This window comes from Alexandromys fortis, unplaced genomic scaffold (assembly GCF_014885135.2).
Source record: "Alexandromys fortis isolate MF-2015 unplaced genomic scaffold, M_Fortis_MF-2015_v1.1 scaffold_324, whole genome shotgun sequence".
In the NCBI taxonomy this organism is placed as follows: domain Eukaryota; kingdom Metazoa; phylum Chordata; class Mammalia; order Rodentia; family Cricetidae; genus Alexandromys; species Alexandromys fortis.
This window is the reverse complement of record NW_026068221.1, coordinates 721,774-734,102: the sequence shown is the minus strand read 5'-3', so window position 1 is coordinate 734,102 and position 12,329 is coordinate 721,774. Positions and strand designations below refer to the sequence as shown.

Here is a 12,329-nt window from a genome sequence, read left to right as displayed (position 1 = left end):
GAACCAAGTGCGGACACTGCGAGAAGGCTAAGGAAATTTTAACAAAAGCATCAAATGTACAAGAGGTCCGCTGTCCTGTTACTGTCTGTGGAGATGTGCATGGCCAATCCCATGACCTTATGGAACTTTTCAGAATTGGTGGAAAATCACCAGATACAAACTATTTATTCATGGGTGACTACGTAGACAGAGGTTATTATTCTGTGGAGACTGTTACTCTGCTTGTATCATTAAAGGTGCGCTATCCAGAGCGCATTACAATATTGCGAGGAAATCATGAAAGCCGACAGATCACCCAAGTGTATGGCTTTTATGATGAATGTCTGTGAAAGTATGGGAATGCCAACGTGTGGAAATACTTTACAGATCTCTTCAACTATCTTCCACTTACAGCTTTAGTGGATGGACAGATATTCTGCCTCCATGGTGGCCTGTCTCCGTCCATAGATACACTGGATCATATAAGAGCCCTAGATCGTTTACAAGAAAGTTCCACATGAGGGCCCAATGTGTGATCTCTAATGGTCAGATCCAGATCACCATGGTGGATGGGGCATTTGACCACATGGTGCTGGCTATACCTTTGAAACATTTAACCATGCCAACGGTCTCACACTGGTGTCTCGCGCTCACCAGCTTGTAATGGAAGGTTATAATTGGTGCCATGATAGGAATGTGGTTACCATTTTTAGTGCGCCCAATTACTGCTATCGCTGTGGAAATCAGGCTGCTATCATGGAATTAGATGACACTTTAAAACATTCTTTTCTTCAGTTTGCCCCAGCACCTCGTCGTGGAGAGTCTCATGTGACCCGGCGTACCCCAGACTACTTCCTATAAATCTCCCCCACCCCCAGGACCTTTCTTTGTATGTGGAAGTATACCTGGCTTTTTAAAATATATATAAAACAATTGTGGTATGTCTTGAAATTAAACTACATCATGGACCAAATGTGTCATACTAATGATGAGCGTTTAGCACAATTTGAGATGAACTTACTACACTCTGTTCTAGATCAGTCTGCCTGCTGTGTCCTAGGAAGCATTCTCTTTGGCTGGTTAAACAAAAAGGGTCACTGACTGCTTCATCTCCTTTGCACTTGGAAATTTAGTTACATTGTTTAACTGGCATGGATTAATAGAGTCAGAGTTTTATTTTTAAGATTTCACAAGCTGACTTCCACTTAATTCATTACCCTTTATTTTATTGAAATGTCTACTAACTGAAGAGGAGATTCTTAGGAGTATGTTGTCATAACATTAAAGAGATTTCCTTTCATTTAAACTAAATTACTGTTTGATGTCGATCTGCATTGTTTCTGTGTATTTGTCCTGACAGTGCTTGCATCCTATTTGGTGGACTGAACAAATAAACTTTCCAATTTAAACAACAACAAAAAAGGAGCATAAAACCCACCACTAGTCTGTGGCTCTCTGGATCAAATAAATCCATGAGTATCTCATCCACCTTAAAGCCCATGCCCTACTCTCTTTATGTTTAGTGTCTTCCAGTGTTCGTGGTGAGGCCATTCCCAGAAAAGAGACTCCTTCAAGGTCCCGTGGTTGTTCAGCATGGACATGGTTACAATTTGGTTTTCATTTATGCCCCTCTTTTAAAGGTTTATTTGGAAACTAGAAGGGAAATAAAGGTCCTGGAAACTATCTAAAATAAAATTAAGTTTGTTTCTTCTTTCCCAAAATTCCTCATTTCATCTCACAACAAAGAAATGACTAATACTAATGTCACTTAGCTTATTCTGAGTGTCAAATAAGCCAAAATTATATCTGTCAGAAAGAAGATCTAAAAGTACAGTCATAAAAGACATGTGCAGATATTTGCATACTACAGGAGTGGTAAACTCGCAGCATCACAGAGTGTAGTATAAGTTATCCTTGGTTTCTGTAGAATGGGAATAATACAGCACTACTCAGCATCCCTTTTCACTTTGATAAGCTTGCAAAAGCTCAAGGACAAGTGTTTTAAACACTCTTAGAATTGTGTCTACAATGATACTCTCAACATGATATTGACTATAGGGTGGAAAATTTGTTTCAGAAGGCCTGTAGGTATGCACCACATAGTTGAAATGATCTCTGAAATGTAAAGCAAAACTTAGGGAAAATCAGATATCTTGCTGTCTCTGAAAAGCAACTTACAAAAAAAGTGCTCATTGACATTTACACAGAACTTTAACCAGTGGGTAGTAAACCTAATTTAATCCTTATAAGTGTTCAAGATACTTTTCATTGTTGACACTATTCAGATCGGGATACAGGTATTATGAGAAGTTAAACAACAAGGTCTGGGGGAGTATGAGTGGTAGGGTGTTTGTCTAGTGTATACCAAACTCTAAGTTCAATTCCCAGCACCCAAAGAGTGAAAAAAACTTAAAGTAATTTTCCTAGAGTAGGAGCCTCATAAATGAATGCTTAGAACTTAAAACCTGTGGTCACAAAGTACCACTAGTTTTTGCTCTGTCGTCTGTGTAAACTATCAATGAGCCTAGATACATTGTTTAGAACTTCCCCTCAATCATCAGCCTTATTTCTTATATATTTACCAATATTTTATCTTAATATCTATATAGTCAAATTTTAAAGTATAACGTTTGAAAAAAAGAGAAAATAGTCATAATTGGCATTGCGGTTAATTGGGTTAATATCTCTACAACTCTTAGCAGAGAAATTGGCCAAGAATCACAACATAATGTGAATTCCAGGTAAATATTTGAAAACAAGCCTAATGATATTAGAAGTGATAATATGCTAAATGAACTCTAATAGTACAAGAAACATCATACACAGAGGTCAACTGCATGTTTTTAGAAGAATTCTGCCTTCATATCTAAATAGAGATACCTACTGTTTTATCGTTACACACAATATCAAGTGAATGTACATCAATACAACATTAATAATGAATAACACATATTAAGGCAAAGGGTGAGCTGGCATGCTCCTCAAGGAGCTGCTGAAACTATACTGATATTGGGAGGATAATCCAGGATGAGTTTTGCTGAGGTGGACCTTTAGGCATGACTGGGGGCGTTCAGCTTTGTGTTTAGATACAGTGTCTTTTGTATTGTCTTCCCATACATCATGTCCAGGTGCTGCAGGAGGACACAGAACAGGGTTTACAAAAAAATCAGAAATCCAAGACATGAAGCAGGGACTCTTCTAGGTCAATTTAATGGATTAGTTTTGCCAGATACACCAGGATGGAGAACTCGGGGTCCTGTCCCTTGGACTCCTGTGGAAACACAGAGAACTCAGTTAGCCAAAGTAATTATAGGTGCCATGTTCCACACAATGCAATCAAACTTGATATCTTGTTTATTTCCTAATAACATTTCCTACAGCAGCAGAGTAAAAGATAATAGTAAATGACATTGTTTATGCATTTTCTTTCTTGTCTAAAATGCCATTTGCTGGACAAGCATTTGCATAGTATGTATAAGTTATGTCAAAAACAACACTATTTTTGCAGCATAATATTTGTATTGATTATTTGGGAATTTCATACAATGCATCCTAATCACACTCACTTCCCATTCCTCTCAGGTCTACCCTCCCACCCTTATGAACCCCAAACAAATAAAGAGTAAAGAAAGAAATAAAATACATCAAGTAGAATTTGTGTTGCCCCTGTACTTATTGCAACATGACCAAACTCTCAGTGGCCAGCCCCATAAAGATAACTGAGTCCTTTCCTGTCCCCCTGCCAGAAGCCATTTATGAAGAGCCACACTTCAGCATCTTCATTATAATTTTTAAGAACTCTCCTCAATGACTTCCTGTCTAGACTGTTTCTTTTCTCTTTGGGGGACAGAGAGGTTGTTGCAAAAGCCTTCAATGTCTCATTCTCAATTAAGAGTCTGTAGTCATCAATACCACTGCAACAGATGCTTCTTTGCCCACAGAAACCAGTGGCAGCATGAATCATGGATTTCCACATGATTTTCCCCAGCTACATGGACCACAGACATCCACATGGTCACTGATAGCATCATGGATCATGGACTTGATCATGACCCCTGGCCGCAGCACGAGTCACAGACATCACCATGCTCTCTAGTGGCTTCAGAGACCACAGACATCAACATCATCTCCCATGGCAGCCCATGATCACAGACATCCACATGGTCTCTGGTGGTAAGGAAGACCATAGATAACTACATGGACCTTGGTGGCAGAACAGATCATGGATATTGACATGGCCTCAGATGGTGGCACAGACCACAGACAACCAACATGGCCTCAGGTGACAGCCCTGGCCACGGACATCCACTTGTCCTCTGTTGGTAGTACAGACCAAGAACATCAACATGATCTCAGGTGTCAGCATAAGCCACAAACACCAACATGGCTTTTAGCGGCCACACAGACCAGAGACATCAACATGGCCTCAGGCAGTAGGCCAGGCCACAAATATCCACATATCCTCTGTTGATAGTATGTAACACAGACACCAACATGGCCCCTAACAGCAACATAGACCACTGACATCAACATGGCTCCTGGTAATAACAGGAACTATGGACATCAGCATGGACTCCAGCGGCATCATGGGGGAGGAACAACAACATGACTTCTGGCAGCATCTTGAACTAAAGACACTAATAGCAAGGACCATGTACAGCAATGTGGCCTCTGGCGGCAACACAGAGCATGGAGATTCTTTCAGAAGGCCCACTTCAGAAAATGAACCATTCTCTATCCTGTGGTAGCTCAGAGCCAGGGTGATATTTGGGCTTGGCAGTGAGTTCGGAGACTGAATCTGCATGGGCTCCAGGCTGTTGCTCTGGTCTTGCTGGTCCTAGGGTTTTGAGGAGGCCCAGTACAGAAACTGAACCATTCTTCACCTCAGACATCCTGCAGTTCTCGGAGTCAGAGTGAGTACGTGGCTGGACAGCACTTTCAGGAGCAGAGCTGGTGTGAGCTCCAGACTATTGCATACCACCATGCTAAGGGGCAAAAACATGCTCCCCTGTCCACCAAGTCTCTGCTTCTACACTTGTTGTCACCACTGAGTTCTGTCTCTTTCCACCACATGCAATCCTTCTCACCTCTCTATCTCCCCTTTATTCATCAAGTGACATTGCAGACTGCAGTGTGTTGCAGCATGTATATATATCGTCAGAACACCTTTACATGTAAATACTTATTGATTGCACCAAGTCACTGGTCTGGTTCAAAGTCTCTGGTTTCTGAAGCACCATTAATACTAGACTATCAATGTGACTAGTCACCAACACCCTGTTGCTGCCCAGAGTTAGGGAGATCTTGCAACTGGGCAAAGCATCCAGAGATGGGATCAGTAGGAGCTCTGTAGAAGGAGCTATGGGGTGCATTCCTGCCACCCAGCTCCCAGCCACCTGGCTAGCTTATGCCCCAAAATAACAACACACAAATTGTATTCTTTTAAACATTGCCTGGCCCATTATATCTAGCCTCTTCTGGCTAACTCTCACATCTTGACCAACCCATTTCTAATAATGTGTGTAGCACCACGAGGTGGTGGCTTACCGAGAAGATTCTAGCATACATCCATCTTGGGCTGGAGCTTCATTGCATCTGCCCCAGAGAGGAGAGGCATGGCATCTGCCTAACTTCCCTTCTTCCCAGCATTCTGTTCTGTTTACTCCACCCACCTATGTCCTAACCTATCAGGCCAAGCACTTTCTTTAATAATTAACCAATGAAATCAACATATTGATATATGACACTCCCACATCAGAGCTCCAGGCCACTGCACATCTCCCTGCCCTCAGTGATGTATGAACATCTTGCCTGTGGCCCATGGGCAGCATCACAGCAGTGGTGATTCCACTCTACAGGTCCAACCAGGGAACCAAGGACACACACTATGAGCTGCTCCATGGTCCCACGGGTGCCAGTGACCACTGCCATCTTGAATTGATCTTCAAATATGTTTTAAAAGGTTCTAATGACAGAAATTACAGATGTGCTGGGGAACTTTTACCAGAGATACAGCCATTCTCTCTGACACTCTCCTCTGAGTTTCTCTCAGTAGGGTGTGCTCTGGCTCGAACTTGGGTTGGGAGGTGGCAGGAGAGACTTCACTCAGCTGTGTGTGCACTGGCCATCTTTGCTTGGTCTCCCCGCAGTGCTACTATTTAAATGTGTTTTCATGGCACTGTTTTTCACATGTGCTTGTGAGACCATAATGTACTCACTGTCTGGCCTTGATCTGCAATTTTTATTTAAAACATCTCAAATGAAGTGGGTTTTTAATCATGCAGTGATCGTGGTCTGTAGAATGGAGCAGATTGCGAAAACAAAGCAGAGGGCTGATGAATCTAAATTGAGGCTCGCTTGAACCGAGAAGTGTGGTTCAGCTAAATCTGTTCTCAAAGCATGTTTTCTTATTAGAATATTTTCAAGTGCCTGTATGATTTTCTTCCTGGCAGCCACTTATTTGCTGTGACTAATCCATTATTGACAAGTGGCTAGAGGCTTAGGACTCAGGGTAGCTGTATCATGCCAAAGTGAAATTCTATCGCTAGGTTTTGAAAGGTCATATTTGGATTTGTATGTTCCCCAATGATCTAATAAGTAGCTCATTATTATTAGATTATTTTTACTGTGAAGAGACTAAGTGGCGCATCCCTTTGATTCAACATCAAAACAAATAGTACCATAGTGAATTTGAAGGTCTGTGTGTTTAAACTCACTAGATTCTTGATTTCCCTGGCACCTAGGTTCCTTGGTTTTAGAAAAGACACAAAGCAGGAAATGGTGTGTGGCAACTAGAGTAAGTGAAATCAGGAAGACCAGGACACCAGCTCCTGGTGTCTCCTCTCCACGTTTCTGCCACAAAGACTGAGAAGCCAGTCTGGGGACACTGGAACAGCATAATTATTCTCCATTAATTTAGTACTGGGACAAGATGTATCTTACTCCCTTTCAAGAGTTGCAACTCAAGGAGCTCATCCAGGAACAGCATGGATAGGGGCTATCTAGATGACATACCAGAGTAAAGTCGCTGTGACCAAAGCATTCTATCCTAAGACTATGTGCTTTCAGGTGACCGTGCAGAAAGGAAAACCAAACAAAAACTCAGACAAAGCTCATTGAGTCTAGAGGAGGCACTCCCAGCTGCTCCTCTCTCCATATGCCTTATTGTGTACAAGCATTTTTAAGTAGGAGAAATCCAAATGTCCTTTATTTCACATCAGAGTGAAGTTTTTCTCTAAAAGTTCTATTTGCTTGAAAATAGATAATAAGCATTTACCGAATGAAGAGGGCACCCAGATAGAGTGGAAAGTAGACCTGACCCACCATGGTCTTGTCCCACCATACCCAGTTTCTGTGGCTACTAGTTTCCTAGGATTTTCCCAAGACGGTTCATGTATTTGTGAATATTGGTGGATGTGCTATTAAAATGGTTTCCTTAGTTATAAAGATAAAACCTGGCACTACCCACACCAAATAAGAATATCTATCTATCTATCTATCTATCTATCTATCTATATCTATATCTAATGTATGTATATATACACACAACAAAGTAGATGGCTCCTGAAGAACTGAAGAATGTCACCCAAGGCTGACCTCTGGTCTCCATTCCCACGCACATCTGTACACATATGTGGACCCACACAAACATGCACACAAAGTAAATGCTGTATCTAAGGGCCTACAGTCTTGTCAGAATCTCACGGAGCTGGAAGATGACACTGATTGCGGTGAAGGCAAAGAGGTCCAGCTCCTCAGGGCCGCAGCTGGATCGGATAATTAGCAGTAGATGTCAGTGTGTGTCTCTTCCCTGCAGGCATCAGATGCCAGTCAAAGTTCAGCACTTTTAAGTCCAGCATAGGTACCAGTATTTGAAGCACTGTTTTTAGACATTAATCTGCCCAACATAGATGAATTCTGATGGCTCAAAAGAACCATGTTCACCAATTCCAACAGGTAATTCAAACAAGAAAAAGAATTGGCATGTAAAATTGCTTGCATGAACAAACATTAAAGAAATATAATCAAAAGCATCAAGGCATGTGGGTATATAAACAAGATATAGAGCATGTTATTCAACATGACTTTTAAAGAGCATATAATTATTTTATTTATTTTTGCTTTATATTTTATTTTAAATAAAATATAAATATGCATATTTATTTGTATATGAATATACATATCTCATGTTTAAAAAAAATAACAAGTCCACACATTGTTGGAGAACATTTCCACATTATAGAGTGGTTATCTTGAGGCAGTACATAATAAAGAATACACAAGTTAATGCCTCTACTAATTTTTCTAGTGTTTTCAAGGATTGGAGTTCTTAATCAGTAAAATCATTAGAATAAAACTATGATAACGTAAAACAAAACTATTGTGATTTATTTATAAAACTAATATGTCACTGGGCTGTGGTGGCACATTTCTTTAATCCCAACACTCGGGAGACAGAGGCAGGCAGATCTGTGAGTTTGAGGCAGTCTGGTCTACAAGAGCTAGATTCAGGACAGCTAGGACTGTTGCACAGAGAAACCCTGTCTCAAAAAACCCAAACCAAAAACAAACAAAATTAATATGGCAAGGGGCTGGGAAGACAGTCAAGGGTTCAATGGATAAGAACTCTTGTTCAAGCATAAGAACTTAAGCTTGAATCCCCGGCACCCACATAAAAAGCCGGGTATGTCTGCATATACCTGTAACACCAGAATTGGGGGAGGGGCAGAGACAGGCAGAAGCACGGCATTTCCAAGGAGAGACAGGTGGGTTCTGAGACATCACAGGTGAGCCCAACTAGCCAGATCAGCCAGTTTCTGGTTTAGTGAGAGATCTTGTCTCAAGGCAAAAGATGGAGAGTGATAACGGCACCAGTATTCCGCTCTGGCCTCTGCATACACCACACACCACACGTTCGCCACACTCACCAAATTAATGCTTCAAAAATATTGCTGTACATTAAGCTATGTTAAATATACTATAAAGTAAAAATGACTTTACAGAAAAATATATTTATAATCATATGCATAAGGAAATAGTATATCGTGTGATTTAATGCATTAGACACTGTGAATCAGCGCTTCATCTGCTACATTACATGCTGAAAGTGTCTCCTGTGGAATTCCGGGGAGGCGGGTGTTTCCTCTGCTCTCCCTACTTTTTAATGTCTCTTACTGAAGTGACAGCCATGGTGCAATTCGAAATATGGTCACCAGAGGGCGCAAACAGCCAATTTTGCGAGAAAAATTCTTTTGTTAAAAGGACGGGATGTACTCACTCATATTTGGTTTCTGGCCATAAATAAAGTACATTGAGCCTATAATTCGCGATCTTAGAGAAGCTAAATAATAAGGTGAAAGACATAGTCATCCTCCTGGAGATTAACTTTCATCGGGCGATGAAAGCAGACAGAGACAGAGACCCAAATTGGAACACCGGACTGAAATCCCAAGGTCGAAATGAGGAGCTGAAGGAGGGAGAACATGAGCAAGGATGTCAGGACCTCGAGGGGTGCACCCACACACTGAGACAATGGGGATGATCTATCGGGAACTCACCAAGGCCAGCTGCCCTGGGTCTGAAAAAGCATGGGATAAAACCGGACACTCGCTGAACATAGGGGACAATGAGGACTGCTGAGAAGTCAAGAAAAAGGACACTGGGTTTTGATCCTACTGCACGTACTGATTTTGTAGGAGCCTAGGCAATTTGGATGCTCACCTTACTAGACCTGGATGGAGGTGGGTGGTCCTTGGACTTCCCACAGGGCAGGGAACCCTGATTGCTCTTTGGGCTGATGAGGGAGGGGGACTTGATTGGGGGAGGGGGAGGGATATGGGAGACGGGGGAGGGGGGAGGCAGAAATCTTAAATAAATAAATAGGAGCGAATCTGAGTATGTGGAACAAAATAATGATTGTTTTCTTAACTAAAAATTGGCTGACTGCATTCACTATATAACTTTTAAGTTCTGAAGAGACAAGAGTCTCTAACTTTAGCTGCCATCACAATCACCCAGTCTGTTAAGCCTGCTACAACCAACCAGGTTGTAGGAATTTCTAGTTCAGCTGGCAGATGAAGCCCAAAAATTGACATTTTCTGGCAAGCTCCCAGATGACTCTGACACTCCCTGTCTGGTAACCATACTTTGAGAGCTATACCCTTTCTAAGGTCCTTGGAGAGCCGTGCTGTGACAAAGTTACAGTGTATAATGGAATTATAGGAGCAGGGATCTAAAATGTTCAGTTACCTGGCCCGGCACAGGCTGATACTTAACATCTACACTTTTCACTTGACTCCCTAACCTGACGCGATGGTGCACGCTAATAAAGAAAAAAAAAAAAAAAACAATCAACGAGCCGTCCTGCCATCCCATGCTTAACATTTGACATATTTTGCTATGCTATCTTCCCTGTGCTCTGGTATGTCCACACCAAAGTAGAAACTTGTATTTCTGAGGAAGTGCCTTCTCCACAGGCAGTGGTGAGATGGCTATCAGCACACAGGTTACTGATTCCGTCTTATGTCTTGAAGATCTGCTGTTAGGATTGGTTCCCCCTGTGCGCTGCTTGGTTCAAATGAACTCTTCTCTTATACATCTTTAGAATTTTTTTTCTCCCCCCAAAAAAATTATATGTCAAAAAATAACAAGGACAGGAAAGTATATGAAATGGTAGGAAATAGTGTGCGGATTTTCTGTTTTCCTTCAAAGCCCTTAAGGTAACTTATGCTACAAGACCAGATAGTTGCCATGGCTAATCCGGGAAAGGCTGCACCCCTTACCTCCCTGTTTCCACAGTCCCTTACTGCGCTTGATCTTCTGCTCAGTCTCCTGCCTTTACTTTCTGTTACACCAGTCTCCGCTACAGGAAAAAGAATGTCCAGTGGAGAGAGATAGTATCACTGAAGCTTCCCATGGCTTCTCTTTTCCCCCAGGAAACTCTGGAAAGAATACAGTCTGGTTTCATTGTATATATAATCAGTCCTAAACTTGCAAAGGATACTTTATTTCGATGTGTGACGACTAATCTTGGTTGCCAACTTGACTACATCTGGAATCAACTCAAACCCAAGCAGCTGTGAATGCGTGTGGGGGATTTATTTTTATTGGGTCATTCGAAGGGGGAAGGTAGGTGTGTGAGGGGGACTTATTTTTATTGGATCATTCGAGGTAGGAAGACTCCCCCCAAGTTTGTCCAGACCGTCTAGTGACAGTCCCCGTCTAGTGACAGTCCGTAAGATAACGAACATGGCAGAAAGATAATTTTGCTCTTTGCCTGCTTGCTCTCCGTTGTACTGACAAGTGCATCTAGCCTGCTGCTGAGGCTTTCCTGAACTTCTGTTAGAGCCTACTTCTTCAGGGATCCAACACAGATGGCAGCCCAGTGGCTCGCTAGGAGTTCCCTGGGATTCCAGCACCGGATTCCTGAGGCATTCAGTCTCATAGATTGAACAACTACTGAATTCGCGCTTGACTTTTCTGCCAGGAGATGGCCTTTGTTGTACTCCCTGGAATACAGTCTGTAAGCTACCCTAATAAATCCGTATTCTAGTCATTCTTTCAGGTCTGTTCTGTGGGTGTCTCTGCGACCACCATGGCCAGCAGAGTAGCGATCCACAGGATGCCAGAAGGCAGTTGGATACAGTACAACTAAGCAGCTGGTGTTGGGTCAAACTTTGAAAGTCTAACTCTGGGGAATTTATTTTAGACATATTGAAGCACAGCACAAATTGGCGAAATTTTTTCCTAGTAATAATTAACTTAATCCCATGTGTAACTCAGTGCCAAGAGCACAATAATGCTTAAGATGTGACTCCATCAAAACTCTTCATAAAGTACGCGTGACATTGTCCGTAAAGATGGGTTCTATATATTAACTACATCTGACACCTCCCATAAAGATAGGTTCTGTAAATCAACAAGCTCGTGATAAGGTCTTAGGGAGGATCCAGGGTGTTTTGGGTCACATAGGTATTGCAAAAGGCCACCAGGCTATTCACCATGTTCAACCCAGCCTTCTGGGAGGCTAACGACCTGCTGGGCAAGGAGACATGAATATTCTCACTTCCTGATGTGCTAGACAATCAGAGTGGAAAAATAACATGGGAAAAGAAAATCCCCACTTGTTTAAGGTAGGCTTATGTCTGGAAAGGGAAACAGCAAGAGGAAGGCAGGGGAGCTGGGGGAGGGGCAAATGTAAACAAACTGCGCATGAAAATGCCGTGATGAAAACTGTTAGTTTGAATGCTACCTAAAAACTTTAATTTAAAAATGTACTAGACTTGTAATCTACAGAAGTTAGATGCATTTGGGAAGAAAAGAAGGTTTTGTTATCCAATTTTTAAAAGATT

At 41.9% G+C, this 12,329-nt stretch overlaps 1 pseudogene; it reads left to right on the top strand.

The window, feature by feature from the left end:
* On the top strand, nt 1-840 carry LOC126493554 (serine/threonine-protein phosphatase 2A catalytic subunit beta isoform-like; annotated as a pseudogene).
* The last annotated feature ends 11,489 nt before the right edge of the window (nt 841-12,329 follow it).